The sequence below is a fragment of the Myotis nattereri genome (assembly GCF_964212035.1).
Source record: "Myotis nattereri genome assembly, chromosome: 4".
NCBI lineage: Eukaryota > Metazoa > Chordata > Mammalia > Chiroptera > Vespertilionidae > Myotis > Myotis nattereri.
In genome coordinates this window covers 112,811,119-112,833,583 of record NC_138079.1, presented here as the reverse complement: position 1 = coordinate 112,833,583, position 22,465 = coordinate 112,811,119, and the positions used below count along the sequence as shown (strand labels likewise).

The following is a 22,465-nucleotide window of genomic DNA, read 5'->3' as shown; positions in this document are numbered from 1 at the left end:
ATCCTGTAACCATCGCAGCCCCAAACTCCTCTCATTTTATCTGATGTCATTTTTCAGTTTTAACATAGGCTAGATATATAGATTATTTACACAATGGACTAGAGGCCCGGTGCACAAAATTCGTGCATGGAGGAGGGGTTTCCTCAGCTAAGCCTACACCCACTACAATTGGGGACCCCTCAGGGGATTTCTGACCACAGGTCGGACACTCCTCTCACAATCTGGGATTACTGGCTCCTAACTACGCACCTGCCTGCCTGCCTGATTGACCCTAACCCCTCTGCCTGCCTGCCTGATCATCCTTAACTGCCTCTTCATGCCTGCCTGATCGCCTGTTATGCCCAGATTTCAAGATCCCCAAAAGCCCACCAGGGAGCCAGCCGAGTCTGATGCAAAAGCAAAGAGTCTTTATTCGAGCTAGCTCAGCTCCCCGACCACACTCACCGATGCAACAGCAAGCCAAGTGGCAGAGAGAGAGAACTCTGTGTGGAGAGAGGTTTTATAGGGGGGTTGGAGTAAGGGGAGGAGAAAGGACTGTGGGCCCTGCCGATTGGCCAGGCACAAGTCGGTGTCTTGTTACACAGGATGTGGTCATATCTATGGCGCTCACTTCCCTTGATTGTCATTGGTTAGTTTAAAGAAGTCCTGGGTGTGACTAGCAGAGGCTTAGGCTTCCGGGAAGAAGCTCCTTGCTGAGCACATGGCTGCCCCAAAATGGAGGATCCAGGGTAAGATGGAGGGCGTAGCCCTTACCCTGGGGCAAGATGGAGGGCGTAGCCCTCGCCCTTTCATTCCCCCCTTTGTCTTGGAACTTCTGGCTCAATTATGAGGCAGACACTTCTTGATAAATTGGAATAGTCAAGGGCCGGAAGTCAACAGCATTAGGAGGATTACAAGGGGTCCGGCGAGGTCCGCTGTCTTCTTGAGGGTGATCTGCAGCGGGTGTGTCTGGTTAGAGGTCATCTTCCACTCAGGCTCCCTGCTGTCCTGGGCACAGAAGGAGCTGGGCTTGTGACCTGGCAGAGACAAACTATAACAAATGGTCCGGTGGAAGGGAAAGAAACCATTTTAGCTTTAACAACTTCTATTGAAATAGGATTTTTCTTCTTAAAATTCCTTTATAGCTATCAAAAAGCCAAATCAAGACTAATTTATCTATTGTATTCAATTTGGCCTGATGTTTGCATAAACACAACAAAAATGGTAACTGACTACCTTTGCTGGAATTTCATGATTGAATCTTAATGTGCCCCATAGGGCCAGGAAGCCAAGTCATCCAGCTGCCATCAGGCCTGCCTGCAGTATCTGCTGAGTTAGGTTGAATCCCTCACCTGTAGCAACTCCACCTGAGCCCATGTTCTAGGCTTTAAGGCCCATCTCAGTAGCCCTCCTACTCGTTGCGGCCCAGAGTGAGTGGGGGTTCCGCAGGGATGCAGAGGCATCCTTATTGCTCCCCTTCTACTCTGACCAACCGCCAGTGATGGTAGGGCATGGGCCTGATCCTTCAGCACCAGCCATCTTCAGGGGTCCCAAACAGGATACCAGTCTTTCTTCGTGGCATTCTTACTGGCTTCAAGTCTTTAGAGTCCAGACAGGTCTCTTTAAAACATGATATTCCAGTCAAAGTTTTCCGTTAATAAAACCACTATTAGGAACCAGTCTTATTGTATCTATGCAAAGAAATGTATTGCCATGACTTATTTAGCATTGCCAATATTTCAGAGGAATTATATAAGGAGAAAAACATACTGATCTGCTCTAAGATTTTCTGATTTTTCTTTTACCATTTCTCTTCTCTTTCTTATAATGTACACAACCTTTATAAATTTTGTACTTTCAAATTAGCCTTTAAAAATGCATAATCATGCCTTAGACCTTCTATTTCAAACGGGCCTTTCCCAGTTTTCTACGGTTGAGCTTTGTACCACCCCTGACATGGGCATGGGCATGCAGGCTTGCAAGACAGTTATACAGGCTGCCAACTGTCAACTGTCTCTCAATAGAGACCAAAACCTGATGGGTATTCTTCTTTGCCCAGTTGGACACCTGCCCTCTTGGCAGCTAGACACCCTTTACTTTTGGGGTTCACCCCACATAGTCCCCTTCCAGGACAGCTAATATAGCCACAACAATGGCCCTTAGTGTGGGAATCTGGACTTGTTAGTTATTTCCAAAGACCACCAAGGACTGTAGACCATCACTGGTCCACAGCAACTGCTGGCAGCTACAGCTATACTCAAACCTGTAAGAGAATCAAAGATTAATACAACATATTAATACAGTGAAACATAATATTGGCACCATGGCCGCTTCAGGCAGCCAAAGCTTCTGCTACTAAACATGAGATATGGTAGGGTTATACAAACATCTTAGGGAGACTAAAGTCTACTCTTGACCTTCTTATATAAGGCAAAATTGTCCTTGTCTCTTTGGAGCTATGTCCATGAAGATGCAGGCATCACCTGAGTCTATTATACAGTTTTCTGCAGGTCAGTGCCAGGGCTGTGCACTGTGGCCAGTTCTTCTTTCTAGCGACAAACACAGTCTGTCCAATTTCCTTAAAATGTATTCTCGCATGGGAGAAAGTTGTTTTGCTGCACACAGGTAGCTCAACCCCTATACAACTGGTCTTGGATCTCTGCCCAGCAAACTGCAGTCTACAAGCTCAACATTCAGCCTCCGGTTCTTCTAACCCAATGAGGTTTCGGCCAGTCTCTGAGTCAGACTCCCCCTCTCTTGGAGAATTTTAAAGTCCTGATGGCTTCCAGGTCTAGGGAGAGTGCCCTTTTGTTAACCTTGTTTATTAGATTCTAATAAACAGTGGAAAACAGCAAGTTAAACAAAACACAGTCACAGGCAGGGTTGGGGCCAGTAAATCTCTCCGCCCTGAGGGGCTGTGAGCCCACCTCTGAATGTCCCAATCAGACTAGAAAAGCCACAAATACCTTTAAATCTACTCTAGAATTTCAAAATTTCAATCCAACATAGAAATATCATAGAGCAAATCAAAGTCCCTAGTACACAAACATAGACAGAAATTTTTACTAGTTAGGCGGGCCGATTCCACCTCTGACAGAGAGCAAGCACCCTTTGGGAAAAGAATCCAGCAGCCACTCAGGGGTGTTTTGCTATCAGTCAGAGCACTCAGCCTTAAAAGGAATCAAGTGTGTGTGTGTGTGTGTGTGTGTTTTTCTTGCAGACTTCCATATTTACATGAACAAATAGAAATAATTAACATTCCTCAGATTAGCAATACATTCATATTTTTAAGAGACATAAACAGAAATTTCACTAAACAATTTTAAACAACAAAGACACATATTTAAGCAATAAAGACAGATAACATTTCCCATTAAAAACCTTGAATCACGATGGAAATTCAGGAGATGTTTAGGGTTTTTTTTTTTTTTTAAGAAAACAAAATAAAACAAATAAAAACACCTTTACACAGGCGCATGCCACATTTACAGCACAAAATACCAACAAATCAGTTTCAATTGTGCAGAGATACAGAACAAGTCCCTGAACAGAGGCAGTAGAAAACTTCCTAGGAACGCTTCTCTTCTACCTTTTTTTTTTTTTTTTTTTTTTAAACTCAAGAAATAATTTAATAGAGTGCCAAGTGTTACGAAGAAAATAGTGTGATAAGTGTGTGGGTAGGTGGGAGGGTGAGACTCCTTGTTGATGTTGGTGATGAGCTGTGATGCTGAATAAAGGAGACTCCAGACAGGAATGAGTGAGAGGAGCATTCCAGGCAGAGGGAACAGCAGAGGCAATGACCCTGGGGTGTTGTTTGAGCAGTAGAAAGGTGGCCAGTGAGGTTGAAAGAGTGTGGAGGAGCGGCTCGGTCAGGCCCATCCTCATAGGTCGGAATGGTGTGGGCAATGGAAGTCCTTGGAAGATTTGAAGGAGCCGGTTACCAGCTGGATGTGCCTGTGTCAGCGATTTAATCTGCATGAACCTCAGTTTCTTCATCTGTAAAGTGGGGATGATGCCAATCCCATTTTGTGATATTGATAGAAAACTGGGCAACCTGAGGCACACAAAGAACTAGAATGGGATCTTGCAGCTACTTGACAAATGCTAGTTTTCTTCCCTCGCTGGGCCTCACTTTCCCAGAAATTGAAAGGGTAGGACTTGGTTTCTATGCCTCCTCTAACTGGAACATTCTCAGTGCTTATGTAAAGAAGGAGAGTTCTAAAACTAAAACGTTAGGAACATTACTTCAAAATGAAGATAGAGTGTCTTGGAAATTGTGTTGTAAATCATTGCTGAAATAGGATTCCATTTATAAAAATTCAATTTGAGTGCAATTTTCTCAGGAACACACACTTACTGTACAGAGTAAGGTTAACCTGTGAGTAACACTCTCTCTTCCAGACTCTTCCCTGCCTTCTGGTGCAGGGGGTTGGGGCAGCTTTGGGGGGGTCATTCAGGGGTGACTGTCCCAGGCCCCTCTAATTAAGAGCTCACTACCCTCATGATCTAATTGGATGATCCCTGAGCTCTGGCTCTGGCAGAGTGGGGGACAAACATGCAGGGAAAAGGGAGGACCTTGGGGAGGTCCTGGAATTTTAAGGGATTCACATGCGTCTCCAGACCTAGCACTGCTTATTCCTATAGTGCAAGGAGTGCTGCAGAGTCATGCTACCAGGTTGGACTCCTTGATCTGGGGAAAGAAACGTCCATGGTATCTTCTCATTGAGCTCAGATGTAGCCTCAGCATCCCTTTCAGCAATCTCTCCAGGCAGCCTCTACCAACTGACCCTGGTTGACAGGTGAGCAAACCTCTTTGCCATCCCTGATCCGCAGAGCAGAGAACGGTGGAGCGGGTGAACTCTTGGAAAAACCTCACAGCCAGCATTCCCCAGCCGTGCAGTGCGCCTGGGGAAAGGGCGCCATGAACATTAAGTTTGGGGCCTCCTGTTTACTCTTACCCACATTAACACAGTAACTTCTGAGAACTCCTTCAGTAAACAGATCTGTTTACCTCAGTGGTTCCCAATCACTTTGGTTGCTATAACATTTTTTTTTTTTTAAATGGAAACTTTCCTTCCTTTAGTTCATTTTGGGAGCTAAGGCTGATCCAGGCCTCCACTCTTCAGATGAAAGGCTGAGGTCTAGAGAGCAGAGGGGACTTATCCAAGACCTGGCCCCCGGGCACGTTGACCCCACCCAGACCATTGCTCTGTGGTCTGATACATTCTTCTCCTCTGTCCTGCTCTTAAACCCTTAAGCTCCAGCTTCTGTAACAACATCGGCAGCACCCCGAGTTCTGGGGTTGGCCCTAGATCATTGCTCCTCTTTCAGCCCACCGAACCTGGTGGCCTGGATTTTTCCATGTTGTTTGGGGGAGAATTCCTTGCACTGGTAGGGTGGTGCCGGGGTCCAACCCCAGCAGGTCCAGGGTTTCCCAAAGGTGTAGATGGAGTCGGCGAAGAAGGAATGACACGGAGACAGCGTTCAGTTGATCAGCAGCTTAGCCAGGATCTCCAGCCAAGTTCTGGTCTCGATCTCCAGAGAGGTTCTGCTCTCTTCTACCTTTTTAAAAAGATAGGCCAGATTCAAACCCTTAGCCAATCCAAGTTTTGACTTCCCTCCTGGGAGTCCCAGAGATGGTGAATACCATCTAGAAGCCATTCCTCCAGATACAGGACAAGTCCCTTAGAGATCCTTGATAATCTAGACCAGTAATCCATTCACACAATTCCCCAAAAGTTAAAGAGGAAGGAAAGAACCATTCAATGTCCTCCAAGAAGATTTCGGTGAAATGACAAAATTGACAGATCACAAAGGTATTGATTACATCTCAAGGTTTGGAATGAGGAACCTGGGTTAAACTTAGGCATGTTATCTAAATTACAGTCCTGGGTCTCCAGAACACTGAGTTGACAAGTTAACTGGAGCCCTCCTACTCTGGGACAGCTGTGCTGTCCCTCCTAGGCAAAGGAAAAATGTGTCCTCTAAGAACAGTATGTAACCACAGTTTATTACTGCTATTAGTCCCTTTTAAAGACTTTGACATAAGCTGCTTAACTTTTGTTTAGGGAGGGAACATACCTAGATTTAAGAGATTCCTTAAAGCTCCACCCCTGAAATTCCACCCTGCCTCAGTAAGAAGACATTCCCTTTTGGCTAAATCAGAGGGAGGGGCCTTTGCTGTTTCTAGATGGCGGCCCCCAGGGGCACGACAAGCCATGCAGCCAACATGGTGGCTGCCAAGTCACGCAGCCCAAAATGGTGGCTGTCTAAACTGTTCTCTGACAGAAAAGATGATTTCCTGATTCTCACAATAAACAAGGGAAGAGCAAACCAAAATCCCGAAAAGATAGATGGCCAATATTATATTGCAGACAAACTGAAATCTCATTAGCTGTTTATACCTTTTATAATTATCTTAAAGAATATCAATTAAATTAAAACTGGTTTTTGTCAGACCAATAAGCAAAGGCATTTAGCTACCACAACTACACAATTTTTCCTAATTCAATCTGAACCTTAAACTTTTAGCTGGCAGGTCAAATATTCAGCATTTCTCAATCAGTAACATTTTTAAGAATAAACTTCAAAAGTGGAAGACACAATCAACCAACAGATTCAATTCTGTCCTCTAGATTTTTCATGAGGCAAATTAGATTATTGAGCAAGTTTTATAACCTGATTTAGTGAACATTACTTTTTACCACATTTGAGCCTTGCAAAACAGGTTCTGGCCTACCTGGTCTTTTCAGATGTAAATTGACCACATTCTTTAAGATTTTGGTACAGGCGGGAGGCGACTATCCCCTTCCTCCGTTAAGAAAAGCTTTCTTAGCAAAGGACCAGTTTTTTTGTGTTTTTTTTTGTTTGTTTGTTTGTTTTTTTGTTTGTTTGTTTGTTTTTTTACCTTGGAACAACCTTTAAAAACTGTTCTTTATTATGGAAGTGCCAATCCTGCTGTTAAAATCTAGCCAGCATCATTTATCCTTTGGGTAAAATTTGCCATCTTTCCTAGGAAATAATCAGCCTTGGGGTTTTATTTTGTACATTTGCAAAGAGATTCCAGCTCAAAACTCTATCTAATCTGAAATCGGACAATGCACGCATTAGTTTTGAGCTACTTTTCTCTTTACACGTGCACAGAAGTCCCAGACGCATTTTTAAATTTTGTAAAACTTTGCAATTACAAGAAGGACTTTAAATTATTTACTACTACCACCAAGATCTGCACTAGCGGCGGCTCCACCCGGGCCCATGCCCTAGGCTTCAAGGCTCACCGCAGCGGCCCTGGAAAACCACACCTGGGGCTGGCAAGCAGGTTTGGCCCAGTCCTTGACTTTAACTTAAAGAGGTAGTTTGAGTCTGTTCCATAATGTCCGTCCAGTGAGTCCACAGAAGAAAACAGAAAAACACAGACACAGACAAACAGAGGGCCCCAAAGAACAGCCTTACAACTCCATGGAAGCAACTAGACGATGGCCTTACGCCAAACCAGCGGGAGCAAACTGCCTCGTCTCAAATACATGAGGGGAATACACGTCCCTCGTGAGGGGAATACGCATCCCTCCTGGGGAGCAGAACATCTTCCGACTCTCCCCGCCCATGGTCTTTCAGCAGTGCGTCCACCTAGACCGCTTCGGGCACTACAGAATTTCAGAAGTGAGCTCACACAGGACAGAACATATAACACACAGAACAGAATACACAACACACAGACACCTACCGCGCCAGTCAGACTCTTCGGATTGAGGATCCCTCGAGGGTCTTGGGGATCCCGGACGAGCCCCCAAATGTTATGCCCGGATTTCAAGATCCCCAAAAGCCCACCAGGGAGCCAGCCGAGTCTGATGCAAAGGCAAAGAGTCTTTATTCGAGCTAGCTTGGCTCCCCAACCACACTCACCGACACAACGGCAAGCCAAGTGGCAGAGAGAGAGAACTCTGTGTGGAGAGAGGTTTTATAGGGGGGTTGGAGTAAGGGGAGGAGAAAGGACTGTAGGCCCTGCCGATTGGCCAGGCGCAAGTCTGTGTCTTGTTACATAGGATGTGGTCATATCTATGGTGCTCACTTCCCTTGATTGTCATTGGTTAGTTTAAAGAAGTCCTGGGTGTGGCTAGCAGAGGCTTAGGCTTCTGGGAAGAAGCTCCTTGCTGAGCACATGGCTGCCCCAAAATGGAGGATCCAGGGTAAGATGGAGGGCATAGCCCTTACCCTGGGGCAAGATGGAGGGTGTAGCCCTTACCCTGGGGCAAGATGGAGGGCATAGCCCTCGCCCTTTCAGCCCCTAACTGCCCTCCCCTGCTAGCCTGATCAAGCCCCCAACTGCCTCTGCCTGCTTGATCGCCCCTAACTGCCCTCCCATGCTAGCTTGATCTTGCTCCCAACTGCCCTCCCCTGCTGGCCAATTTGGTTCTGATTGGTCAGTTTCTATGCCAATCAGCATGAAAAACTCCACCTCCTAGGCAGCCATTGGCCCCTCACAGTTGATCCAGATTTGGTTCTGATTAGTCAGTTTCTATGCCAGTCAGCATCAAAAGCTCCACCTCCTAGGCAGCCATTAGCTCCTTACATTCATCCAGATTTGGTTCTGAATGGTCAGTTTCTATGCCAGTCAGTCTCTCTGGGCCTATCAATGGGGCCTAATCAGATAGGCGGGGCTGATCAGCAGCCCCAGTGGAGGCCTGGAGAGAAATGGAGGGAGGCACAGCTCTTGGCCAGGCTGGGAGAGAAAGAGAGACAAGTTCTGATCAATGGTTGCCACAGAGGCTATGGATCAGACCCTGCCTCTCTCTCTGCAGGCCTCTCTCTGGGCCTGATCCACAGCCCCCTGGCAGTCAGTGCTGTGTCAGAGCACCCACAGCATCCCAGTCAATGCTGGGTTGCCATGGTAACCCAGCGTTGACTTCTGATCTGGTGGAGCCTTTGATGGTAATGACCCTGGATCTTTATTTTATAGATACTTCTTGGCCATAAAAAAAGAGAAAATCTTACCTTTTGAGACAGCATGGATGGATGGACCTGGAGAGTATTATGCTAAGTGAAATAAGCCAATCAGGGAAAGACAAATACCATATGATTTCACTTACATGTATAATCTAGTGAACAAAATATAAACAGACTCATAGATATGAAACAGACTGACAGCTGTCAGATGGGAGGGGTGTTGTGTGGGGCTGGATGAAAAAGGTGAAGGGATTCACCAAAAAGAAAAAAAAATGCATCAACACAGAGAACAGTACAGTGATTACAAGAGGGAAAGGGGTGGGGGAGGTAGGAGAGGGTGGAAGGGAAGGAAACTTGACTTTGGATACATGCAGAGATGATGTGTTATAGAAATGTACATATGAAATCCAATAAATTCAATATAATTTTTAAAAAGTGTGTAATAGTGAGTAAGTGAATTAACTGGAGAACATTTCCATTGAAGACACTTGTGGAGGGATGACTGAGATGATACCATTCAGAGTGTCCCACAGACAACGTAAGCCTTTCCAATGCTGGGACACAGCCCTGACAGTGTGAAGTGCGGATCAACACTCCAGGATGGATCTGTAGGACACAGGGGCTGTTTGCCATCAAATAAATAAATGAGTTTTATGTTTGTGATTGGAAAATGTAATTTGACCACTTGTAGGTTTACAGAATTATAATGGTCCTTGGAGTGTTTTGAAGGAACATTTCATATACCTTGTGATCCATATTCTTCCATCCTGTCTTTCTCACAAGTCTCAGATTTTCTGTAAAGATTTTTATTATTATGAACAGATTGTATTTTCATACTCTCTTCTAGTTTTTCTTTTTCCTGCTTCTCTTTTTCTTCTCCTAATCCCCTTGAACTCAAATCTGATCCTTGTCTAAGTGTTCTAACAGAACTCTCACTGCTCCTGATGTCTCTTTCCTGTAGTAAATAATTATTCCTGAAGAGAGGAATCTGTGATTGTGGAGAGGCCTCTGGGAGAGCAGTCAGCTCTTGGCTTTGCTGAAGTGCTTGTAACACTATTCAAAAGTCAAAACCTCTGGGCCTCACTTTTCTCTTCCCTAATATAAATAAATTATACTATATAATTCCTAAGATGCTTGAATTTCTAACATTATACAATTCTAAAAATTTGAGAGAGTTATTCAGGATGGAGGATTGCTCACATGTAGGAAAAATGCTCTTCATATAGGCAAAACCCATAACGAAAATGACTATTGTTTAAATAACAAGACTTTCAAAATGCATAATTTTTGTGACTCTTAATACCTACTTATCCCTGGTTCTAAGATTACAGTACACTTTTTATACAGGGCATAGATTTAAATTAGGTACGATGGTGATTTGCTGACCATTTGAATGTGAAAGGAGATCAAATGAACAATATGAGTTGCTAATGATTGTAGGTTTACTAACTGTAGATTATGCTTCTGGAATTACAGGGCCTTTATAAGAGAATATAGAGTTACAAGAGGCCTGGTGCATGAATTCGCGCACTGATGGGGTTCATCGGCCTGGCCTGCACCCTCTTACAATCCGGGATCCCTTGGGGCAGTGGTTCTCAACCTTCCTAATGCCGTGACCCTTTAATACAGTTCTTCATGTTGTGGTGACCCCCAACCATAAAATTATTTTCGTTGCTACTTCATAACTGTAATTTTGCTACTGTTATGAATCGTAATGTAAATATCTGATATGCAGGATATATTTTCATTGTTACAAATTGAACATAATTAAAGCATAGTGATTAATCACAAAAACAATATGTAATTATATATTCAATATGTGTTTTCCATTGGTCTAGGTGACCCCTGTGGAAGGGTCGTTCAACCCCCAAAGGGTTGTGACCCACAGGTTGAGAACTGCTGCCTTGGAGGATGTCGGAGAGCCGGTTTCGGCCCAATATTCATGGGCCAGGCCGAGGGACCCCACTGGTGCATGGGCACCTGGCCTCTAGTATGCATAAGAGATCTTTGGTAAATCTCTTCCTGCCCTCTCCCGCTCCTCCCTTTCCTCTGAGATTCATCAGTCTGTTCCATGTTTCCATGCCTGCGGTTTCTGCTCCTGCATTGAGCATCTGCCCCCTGGTGATCAGTGCGCGACATAGCTACTAGCTGGTTGTCCAGTTGTAATGGTCATTTAGGCTTTTAGATATATAAGCTAGAGGCCCGGTGTATGAAATTCATGCGGGGGGGGGGGGGTCCCCTCAACCCAACCTCACCTTCTCTAATTCTGGGACATCCATCTCACAATCTGGGACTGCTGGCTCCTAATTGCTCACCTGCCTGCCTTCCTGATCGCCCCTAACTGGCCCCCCTGCCAGCCTGGTCGCCCCCAACTGCCCCCCCCCCCCCGCCAACCTGGTCACACCCAACAGCTCCCTCTGCCGGCCTGGTCACCCCTCACTGCCTCTCCTGCTGGCCTGGTCTCCTCCAACTGCCCCTCCTGCTGGCCTGGTCACCCCTCACAGCCCCCCCTGCCAGCCTGGTCTCCCCCAACTGCCCCCCCCCCCCGCTGGCCTGGTTGCCCCTCACTGCCTCCCATGCCGGCCTGGTTGCCCCATGCAGCCTGCTGCTCAGTTATTTGGTCATCCCTCACTAACCCTCCTGCTGGCCTGGTCGCCCCACGCAGCCTGCTGTTCAGCTGCTCCCAGAAATCAGGATTTTTAAAAGATTCCCAGGTTGATTCTAATGTGCAGCCAAGGTTGAGAACCACTGTGGTAGATCAACAAGATCCTGAAACTGGGCCTCCATCCTATACCCACTTAGTCAGCCTTAGGACTATTAAAAACAGTGTGTGGATCTCTGTATACTGAGAATTTTCACACACACGCAAAAGCAGTAAAAACAAAATGACCTTCTATCTCATTATATTCGTCAATTATTAAAAGTTTGCTACTCTTGTTTCATCTAATTCTTTTTTTTCTTGGAGTATTTAAACTAGATCCCAGCCATACGTTTTACCCATACTTCAGTGAAATCCTTAAATTTTTAATGTTAAATAAAAATTTGAGACAAAAATTTAAGTTTATTTTTGTTTTGCGTCTGTAAGCTAATTAACACCCTAATTAGCTTTGTTCCATGTTGATACATTTATTTTTCCTAGATTCATTTGACACCAAAACTCGATTTTGATTGTCATAGCCAGCAGTTATTATATTGGTTCTGTATAAACTCAGAATAACAGCTGCACAACGTAGATGTCTATTTATAAGCTATGTAAAAACTTTGCTTTCGTTGACTATTTCTATTTCTTGGTATTCAGATCGTTAATGTAAGGTTTTTACTTTAGGCATAAATCATCACTTTCTAAGACAAACCCTATGGGTTTGCACATAGGAAGGCAGTTGATATTTGGGGTATAGTTTTGTAAACAGGACCTGGGTCATTGGGGTAGACCTGGCAAGATGAGTTGGATTTTATCAGTCCCATGTGTGTTTCTGCTCTGAAATGATGACTAGTTTTATGCATGTTACTAAAAGAAAAGGGGATGCCAAAACCGGTTTGGCTCAGTGGATAGAGCGTCGGTCTGCGGACTGAAAGGTCCCAGGTTCGATTCCGGTCAAGGGCATGTACCTGGGTTGCGGGCACATCCCCAGTAGGAGGTGTGCAGGAGGCAGCTGATCGATGTCTCTCTCTCATCGGTTTCTAACGCTCTATCTCTCTCCCTTCCTCTCTGTAAAAAATCAATAAAATATATTTAAAAAAAAGAAAAAGAAAAGGGGACCTTTTGACAGTTTCCTGTGCTCAAACCCAACATGATGGAACCAGAGGGAATGGGGACTGAAATAAGCACAGGCCAGGCTGGTGCTCAGAAACTCTAGCCTCACTGTAAGTGGCTTCTGCCAGTGCAGGAACAAAGCCTGGGAGCGCACGAACACCCTGGCCAGTGGGCAATGGATCACCTGCTGGGGTTTGGACTGTGGTGTGGGGCCCTGGCCTCCAGCTGAGCCTGCTACCAGGTGTGTCTACCCTCAGAGGGAGAGCTCTGCCTCCTGGGACCGAGACACCCAGCCTGTCCTCATGCCAAAGCTGCAGGGAATTGAGGGACCAGTAAGATGTCTACTCACAAAGGGCTGGTGGTGGCACAGTGCAATGGGGCTCCTGCCAGTATCAGGGAAACTGACGTGGTGGAGCTGATTAAACTGTAGTCCCTGATAGAGGAGAACTGCAAATGGGGAATCACCAACCCACATAAAGCTAAGGAAGAGCAAGCATGCCTAGGAGGAGGAAGTGCGGTCCTCACCTTCTGCTGCACACACCCCATGCTCTGGAGAAGATGGAGTTCATGTGTAAGGTCTGGGAGGGACGCTGGTGGGTCATCCAGTACCATGTGCTCCCTAACTGGTGAAGGACTGCGATTCGCTGCCTCAGAGCCACACACCACCTATCCCTCTTCCAGGCTTGCTCTAGGAGCATCTCCTGCATCGATACAGAAAGCAGCTATAACTGGGCCCATCTGCTTGGTTTTGTGCTGTTTTCTTTCTGGGACTTGACCATGCTCACACCAAACACGTACTCCGTGGCTCCTGCAGGAGAAGGTGGTTTTGGAATGTTTTTGGGGCAGTGCTCCGCCTCAGCTCTGCTTGGCTCTCCCTCACCATCTACTGCCATTCAGAGAGAGTCCCTCAGACAGTCTCCATCCCAGATTATGGGGAGCTGTGTCCCCTGACTCTGTCACTCCTACTGCTCACACAGCCACAGCTCACCTCCTTTCCAATGTCTATGTCCTGGGCATTTCTACCATCATCGTGGCACAGGGGGACCGGTCAGTCCAAACCACTGGCAGACAAGTGCAGAAGTGTTCCCAGGCCTTGGCTTGAGTGGCCTTGTGCCCAGCATGCACTTTACTATCACCAGGGGGGTTTCCAAGGCCATCATGTGGCCAGATGGCCTGTTCTTCATGGCTGGGATGTGCATCACCAGAGCTTGCCTCTATGCTGCTTGAATTTGTGAGTGCTTCTCCCCTGAGAAGTTTGACACATGGTTCCATTCGCATCAGATTTTTCATATCCTGTGTGGGCAGCAGCCTTTGCCCACTTCTATAGAGTCTACAACCTTCAGGAATTCTGCTTTGGCCTCTCAGGGGCTGTACTGATGGCTCCTTTCTCTGAGCCTTCCACAGAGTGTGGAAGGGAAACTTTGCAAGTGCTTTCATAAACAACTTCTCTGCTGAAGTGTGAGGAAGCATCTGAGTGGTCTGTTTCTAGAAGAACCTCTTAGAGAATCCAGTGCCCGCCAGGCACCTTCCCATCTGAGCACCTGTGAATAAACTGTCTGTGTTCCTCACTCAGGAAGAGGGTGGGGCCCTTGGCCATGCCCCTCCTCAGAGCCCCATGTCATCAGGGCCACTCTTTCTTCTTGGCACAGAGCATTATGCAGCTCATGTTGAGATTTTACAACTCCAAAAACTATTTATGATGGGACAAAATGATGGACCTGGACTCTGAAAATTACGTTTCTGGAAGAAAATGTCTCTCCCTGTTGACAGAAGGAATGTCCTGGCCACACGTATTGATTTTGCATGAAATCAATGACCAACCAGAGAGGGATGCTGCAGCATGACAGACCATCTCTGGACATCTGTGAAGGACAGTGGGTAACAAAGCTTTCACAATGGCCAGAGGTTGGGGCGATTAACCTCCTCACTCACTTTGTTTGGATGACAAGTGACCAGATATGCAAAGAGTTATTGACTCATGGCTCTGGCCATAGTTTTGCAATAATAGTCAGGGACAGAAAAGAAACATCAGTGGGTGACCCTTCACGGTAACATGTGGGCAGAATGTTCTTGGACAGTTCTCACTCAGTGGGCAAAAATATTCCAAGGTATTTGTGTCTCAGATGCTGTTGAGGATGTCATTTTTCGAAAGGATAAAGTGGCACACTCTACATTTTCCCTCATGAATGGAATGCAAGACCATAAACAAAAGAAACAAACACAAACAAAACCTCCTTCATTCCGTTGAAATAATGGTGGTTACAAGAAGGGAAAAACCAAGAGGGCGTACAAGGCAGGTAAAGGGGGTCAAATATAAGAGGACAGATGACACTAGACGTTGGCTGGTGACATAATAGAATATGCAACGTCGTACTACAAAGTCATACAAGGGAAATTTATATAATGTTACTAACCACGTTACCACTCAAAATTAAACAATGAAATAATTTTTAAAAGAAACTGTTAGTCCCACTCTTGTTCAAGAAAAGAAGGGGCATTTTTCTGTTTTTGAATAATATAAACATTTTTTTGTTTCCTACCATTTGTTCAACAAGGACCTGGTGAATCATCTATGGAGACTGGGCAGTAGAAAGTGTGCTGTATTGCCCTAGCCGGTTTGGCTCAGTGGATAGAGCATCAGCCTGTGAACTGAAAGGTCCTGGGTCCAATTCCGGTCAAGGGCACATAGCTGTGTTGTGGGCTCGATCCCCAGTAGGGGGCGTGCAGGAGGCAGCCAATCAATGATTCTCTCTCATCATTGATGTTTCTATCTATCGCTCCCTCTCCCTTCCTGTCTGAAATCAATAAAAATATATTTTAAAAAAAAGTGTGCTGTATTGCAATGGCCATCAGATAGTTAGTGAGAAATATTGTCTAGGAAAAGAAAAATAAATCAATGTTTAAGAGTTACAAATCCAAGTTTTTGCCCCATACTCCCACCAAGAAGGGCAATTTCTAAATACTAGGCTGCTGCATTAGTAGATGGAGGAATGAGGACTGTTGTGGGAACCCAGTGGGTTTCCTGGGTCTAATTTCTATGTCTGTGGTGATGACAGAGACAATCTGGAAAATTTGAGTGGTCCCAAGCACCACACATAGATATGCTGTTTATCATCACTTGAGATAGCCTACTTAATTCATATCCAAGATGCCAGATTAAACTTGAATCATTTAATTTTTCTCAATGGTTCCAAACCAGTTGTGAAACAAATTATAAATGTTCAAGGTGGAGTTGTGACCGATATTGAAGGAACTAGAATACTTAAGGATTTGTCATGGACTGGAAAAGTGTGCAGGAAGAAACTCATCTATACTTATAATAGGGTAATATGCAAATTGGATGTTTTGCATGGCACAGTGCAATGGGGCTCCAGCCAGTATCGTAATGTATACGTGAGCCAGGCAGAATTATGTTGTCACGTAATGACTGATCAGCAGGCTGCACGGGAAGCAGGCACAGGTGGGCAGGGACTTGCAGCACTGGGGAAGGGGGCAGGTACTTGTGCCAGCCCGGGACATGAGGCTGCCTCATTGGCTCCTTATGTGAAAGGTGAGCTCGGATCCTCATTCTTATTTAGTGTTGTGGAGCATGGGAATTGGTTTACAGGATCCAGTCCAACTTGGGGAAAATGTTACTACAGTCTGAGAGTAGATGTAAAATGGGGATATTTATTTGCTCACAGGCTTGCTGCAGAACAGACAGGGTCACCATCCTCACAGAATTCAGGATGTCCCATGTGCAAACCTAGAATGAAAAGTCATCAAACCCCACATGGCCAAGAACTAGAAACTGCCCTTTGAAAGGAGCATATGCAACAGAACTGTGAGTCTTGGGAGGGCAAAAAGGAAAGCTGTCCTTGAAGTTATTTTAAGAGTTTAAGGTGCAAAACACCTGAAACTGGCATCAGAAAGTAGTGACATAACACAGAGGCCATGCAGTCATGTGGCAACACTGAGACCGTGGGACCCTTCAGACGAGCGGTTTCTGATGCTGTGGGAACCCCCTGCCTCCACCCCAGACTCTGGGTGCTGGTTACAGACGACCATGTGCACAGGGATGAGGGCTCTGGGCCTACAGTGGCAGGGTTAGGGGACAGAGGACCTCCTCCCAAAAAGTCTCCCAGAGCCCGCGCAGCATCAGGCTGTGTGCTGCGTGCCCACTGATGGCGTCACCAGGTGATGTCACCTCGAGGGGCTGCTCAGGCAGTTTCCCTGAAGAGGGGTGCACGCCCAGCTCAGAGGTGAGGAGGTACAGGCTTGGAGGCCACACAACTCCCCATAGCCCCTGCAGTGTGGCTGGAGCTGAAGCTGCAGGTCCATCTGGTTGTTGGGCCTGGACAGTGTGGTGGTCCCAGTGCTGGCAGTGAGTGCTGGGTGCCTGAATCCAGGGAGCTGCATGGGCCTTGCCAGCTAGACCACTCCCCTCCTGCATCCCTCACCAAATACAGGTCTGACCCTCATCCTTCTCACCAGACCCCAGGGGCCCAACCTCCCAAATGGTGAAATCTGATTGTGTGCCCTCACCCTAACATTTCAGTTTCACAGAACCTAACACCTCCCTTAACCCCCTCACCTCCTATCTAACCTTTAACAGGAGGCACTGCCAACCACATATGGTCTAGCACCACTCTCTCCCCTCTATCCCCCACCTTCCTCCATGGAAGCTGCTATTGCTTCCTGTGAACTCAAATGAAATAGGATTAATCAAAGAAGAATATGTCTGAGCAAAGACCTTGAATTAAGAAGAAACAAAGTAACTAATATACCTGAGAAAAGTTAACTTCAAAGGTAATCAAGTAATTGCAAAGGAAAGATACCTGGAACATTTAAAAAATCACAATATTCAGTACTGGAGAGGGTGTGATGAAATAGACACCTGATAGCACTGCTCTGGAGAATAGGGGACAGCATTTCTGGAGACAGTTTGACAGGATGTAACAAATATTCAGGCTCCTGGGCTGGATGATTACATTTCCAGGAATTTATCACACATAATAATCAAAAAGTTGGGCCAGATATCATCATCATAATAAAAGGCTAATATGCAAATGGTCATCACGCTGTGACACCATAATGACCAAACAGCAGGAGGCTGTGTGTGAGGCCGGCATGGGTGGGTGGGGATTTGCAGCATGGATGGGCGGGGACTTGTGCCGGCTAGGGATGTGAGGCTGTCTCCCTGCCCAGCGCCAGGCCAGGCGACATGAATAGCAATATTAAAATAATTCCTCTAACTAATTCCCTTTTAATGTGCACGGATTTTGTGCACTGGGCCACTAGTAAGACTAATAACAGCACTTACCTATATTGTGGCTGCTGCCAACTTGATTACACTCAAATCCCAGATGGACCCTAAAGGTGTCAGTGTGTGACCCATGAGGAAGTATGTTACTTTTCTGAAGAACAATAAAAGTTCTGTATTTTATTTTAGTTATACTTTTTGTTTTAAAAAATCTTTATTGTTGAAAGTAGCACATAAGTCCTATAAGAAATAAGGCAAGCCCCCAATTCAGGGGTCTTGGTAGAAGACGAAGCACACTCGGGAGCCAGGCAGCAGGCAAACATCTTTACTTCTATGTAGAAGGGTGTGCACATGGTCTGAGAGCACGCACACACTGAGCAGGTGGTCTGCTCAGCTTTTTAATCCTGACGCATGTGACCTATCCCTCACTCTTGAATGGAGCTCAGGCACACAGTCTTGCATGATTGGCTAATTCAAAGGGAGGGGTTGGCCTTTGCCATTTCAAGATGGTGGCCCTCAGGGAGCTGCAAGTCCTGCAGCCAATGTGGTGGCTGCCAGGTCACCCAGTCCAAAATGGCAGCTGTCTAAACTGTTCTTTGACAGAAAAGATGACTTGTTTATTCTCACAAGTCCCCATTTTCCCCATTGGTCTCTTCCAGACTGTCCCTGCCCTCCACCCCAGGTCTTCACCACTCCATTGTCTTTGTCCATGGCTTATGCACATATGGATACAAGTTCATTGGTTGATCTCATCCCACCGACCCTCCCCTGCCTTCTCTCTGTTCTATGCTTCTATGTCTCTGGGTCTATTTTTGTTCATCAGTTTATTTTGTTCACTAGAGGCCCTGTGCACAAAATCCATGCACAGGTAGGATCCCTAGGCCTGGCTGATGATCAGGGCCAATCTGTGGGGCAACTGGCAGGATGATCGGGGGGCCCCTGCTGGCACCTGTCTTGGCTGGCCTGATGCTGCCCACTCGCCAGCCCTGCCCCCCGCAACCACCGCCGATCTCCTCCCTCTGTGGGAGGTGACCAGCAGGGCGATGGGGAACCCCTGCTGGCATCCGCCTTGGCTGGCCTAGGGCATGCAGCCTGGGGGTAGCTCCTGCTTTGAGCATCTTCCCCCTGGTGGTCAGTGTGCATTATCCTGACTGGTCGTTCCAACATTCAGTTGATTTGCATATTAGGGTTAGATTCCTTATTTGTTTATTTTGATTTTTAGATTCAATTATTGATAGATAAGTATTTATTGTCACTTTATTTTTCATATTTTTCTTCTTTTTCTTCATCTTCATCTTTTTCTTCTCCCTCTTTTTAAAGAATACCCTTCATTTCATGTAATACTGATTTTGGTGGTGATGAACTCCTTTAGCTTTTTCTTGTCTGTGAAGCTCTTTATTTGACCTAAAATTCTAAATGATAGCTTTGCTGGATAGAGTAATCTTGGTTAAAGGTCCTTGCTATTCATTACTTTGAATATTTCTTGCCATTCCCTTCTGGCCTGCAAAATTTCACTGAAGCAAGTTCTGGTCAATAGGGGTGTCTCCTGCACAGCAGCTCTTCATTGTAGTTGCAGCTGGTCCTCACAGCCAATTGGCCTGGAGGTCAACTCCTCCTAGTGACACCAACAGCAACCAAAGCTCAACTATAACAAGACTATGCACAGAGCCCACACAGGGGCACACCTAGAGTGCCCAGTTCAGGTGACTGGGGAGGCTGAGCTACTGGGACCTGCAGAACACCTACTATACAAAGCCACTCTGCCAATTCCAGAAGACATAGCAGCTCTACCTAATACATACATTCATATCTTTAAAAAAAAAAAAAAAAACCAAGATAATTTCAAAGACGATTTTCGATTTTAAGAAAAAAAAGGCAAAATTGAAAATCACATCCAGTGTTTACTTTGCAGGGCCCATTATAGAGGCAATGAAACCGCCAGGAGCAAGAATGGCCCCTTCAAGCTTTTTCCTGAAAGAGCAGACTCAGCATCTCAGCTTCAGGCTGCACTAGTTTTGAATGTGTCTGTTAGCATCTGTACTTTATCTCCATGGCTGCTGTGTATCTGTGAGCATGGTGTGAATGAGGTTGTTGATTTTTGCTTTAAAACATCTTGGCTCAGGGGAAGTTTTCTGGGAATGTTCTGTTTTCAGCCAGTGGCAGCAGCTGTGTATATGAATGAGGAGATAAAGACTTATGAAATTGATAATTATATTCTTAGAATTATAGTTTCTTAAATCAGAAATTGTCTTAATGCTCTTAGTTGTAATTCATCCAATCTAAACCACATTTTACACTTTGTCCATGAACTTTGGTGGCACAGAAATGGCAGGAATGTGTGTTGATAATACTTGAAATCGATAATAGGACCACAGTTTTTCTCAATGTGTCCACTTTGTTTTTTGCAACTTGAAATGTTCACCATTGCCTGTGTTGTAGGGACAGGTCATTTAAAAAATCAATCTTTTACTCAAAGACTGAGAATAATGAAACCCTCTTTACTGGGTGTTTGTATTTATTTGGTTTATCTATTGGTTCTGTGGTGTTTTCTCCATATATACTAGGGGCCCGGTGCACAAAAATTTGTGCACTCGGGGGAAGGGGGGTCCCTCAGACCGGCCTGTGCCCTCTTGCAGTCTGGGACCCCTTGGGAGATAACGACCTGCTGGCTTAGGCCTGCTCCCGGGTGGCAGAGGGCAGGCCCAATCCCTAGGAGCAGCCCCTGGTCAGGCTCAGAGCAGGGCTGATTGGGGAGTTGGGGCGCCTTCCCCTGTCATGCACAGAGCAGGGCAAATTGGGAGGTTGCGATGCCACCCTCAGTCATGCTCAGGGTAGGGCCGATTGGGGGATTGGGGCACCGCCCCCTGTCACACTCAAGGCAGGGTTGATGGGGAGGTTGCAGTGCCACCCCCTGTCACGCACAGAGCAGGGCCCATCAGGGGGTTGGGGCTCCATACCCTGTCATGCATAGAGCAGGGTCAATCAGGGGGTTGGGGAGCTCCCCCCTGTCATGCACAGAGCAGGGCCGAACAGGGGGTTGAGGAGCTCCCCCCTGTCACTCACAGAGCAGGGCCGAACAGGGGGTTGAGGAGCTCCCCCCTGTCACTCACAGAGTAGGGCCGATAGGGGAGTTGGGGCACCGCCCTCTATCACCCACAGAGCAGGGCCGATCAGGGGGTTGGGGCGGCGCCACTGTCACACTCAGGGCAGGGCGAATGGGGAGGTTATGACTCTACCCCATCACACACAGAGAATGGCCCGTCGGGGGGGCAGGGGGTTGGGGCGCCGCCCTCTATCACCCACAGAGTAGGACCGATCAGGTGGTTGGGGCACCGCCACTGTCACACTCGGGGCAGGGCCAATGGGGAGGTTATGGCTCTACCCCATCACACACAGAGTAGGGCCCGTGGGGGACAGGGGGTTGGGGCGCCGCACCCTGTCACACAAAGAGCTGCAGGGCGATCAGGGGGTTTGGGCGCTGCCCCCTGTCACGCTGATCCTGGTGCCGGGAGGCCTCTCAGCTCCGCTGATCCCAGTGCTGGGAGGCATATTACCCTTTTACTATATAGAATAGAGGCCTGGTGCATGGGTGCGGCTGGCTGGTTTGCCCTGAAGGGTGTCCTGGATCAGCGTGAGGGTCCCCACTGGGGTGCCTGGCCAGCCTGGGTGAGGGGATGATGGCTGTTTGCAGCTGGCCACACACCCTTCAGGGTGGGGGTCCCCACTGGGGTGCCTGGCCAGTCTGGCTGAGGGGCTGAAGGCTGTTTTCAGGCTGGGACTGAAACTCCCAACCACTCCTTTTTTACTTTTTTATTCTTTGCCAGATTTAGCTCTGAGGCCTCAGCTGCTGAAAAAAGGTTTCTGCCCTTTGTTTACCATCTGTATTTGGTACAATGTTGCGGTCCGGCTGGCTGAAGCTCTGCTGAGTAAAGCAGGTTTCTGGGTTTTTTTTAGCTTCTTTATTCGCAACATAGTTGCTTATAGTTGCAGCTGAGAGGCCGGCAAGTCAGGCGGGGAACGTTGGAGTTCTCTGTCACTGAAGCAAGCAAGCCACCCTGTTCGCATCAGCTGCCTAGGTGCCGGCCGCCATCTTGGCTGCCAGTTAATTTGCATATCTCGGCCCTACTCTGTGAGTGACAGGGGGATTAGCCAATGGGAAGGGTAGCGAGTGACACTAATTACCATGTTTCTCTTTTATTAGTGTAGATATGTATGTATGTGTGTATATATATATATATATATTCTCCTTTTTCGTTTCTCTCCTATCTTTTTTTTCTTTTCTCTCTCTCTCTCTCTCTCTTAGATATCATTTGTACTCTCTTTTCTCTCCCCTAATTCTCTTTTCTCAGGTGGTCACTTATATTGGGGTTATCAGTGTCGTGAGTACATACATGCTTCGTTCCCCTTGAGTCATATCTTGTTAAGGTGAATTTTATCCTGTCTGGCTAAAGTGCTAGAGAGCAAGCCACATAACCAGATACCTGGAGAGGAGGATCAGCGATGCGTGCAGCTCACTACCGTCCAAAGAGCAGCAGCTGTGCAAGCAG

General features: G+C 46.5%; 1 long non-coding RNA gene across 1 annotated transcript in view; it reads right to left on the bottom strand.

Annotated features, from left to right (window-relative positions):
• Window positions 1-392: 392 nt before the first annotated feature.
• The window catches only part of LOC308517894, a 37,229-nt gene continuing 15,156 nt past the window's right edge, over window positions 393-22,465 (bottom strand). Inside the window, exons 2-3 of the long non-coding RNA XR_013995904.1 lie at window positions 17,979-20,084; window positions 393-5,541 (exon numbers count right to left, since the gene is read on the bottom strand). This is a non-coding gene — a long non-coding RNA (uncharacterized lncRNA). The remainder of the gene's footprint in view (window positions 5,542-17,978; window positions 20,085-22,465) is intronic.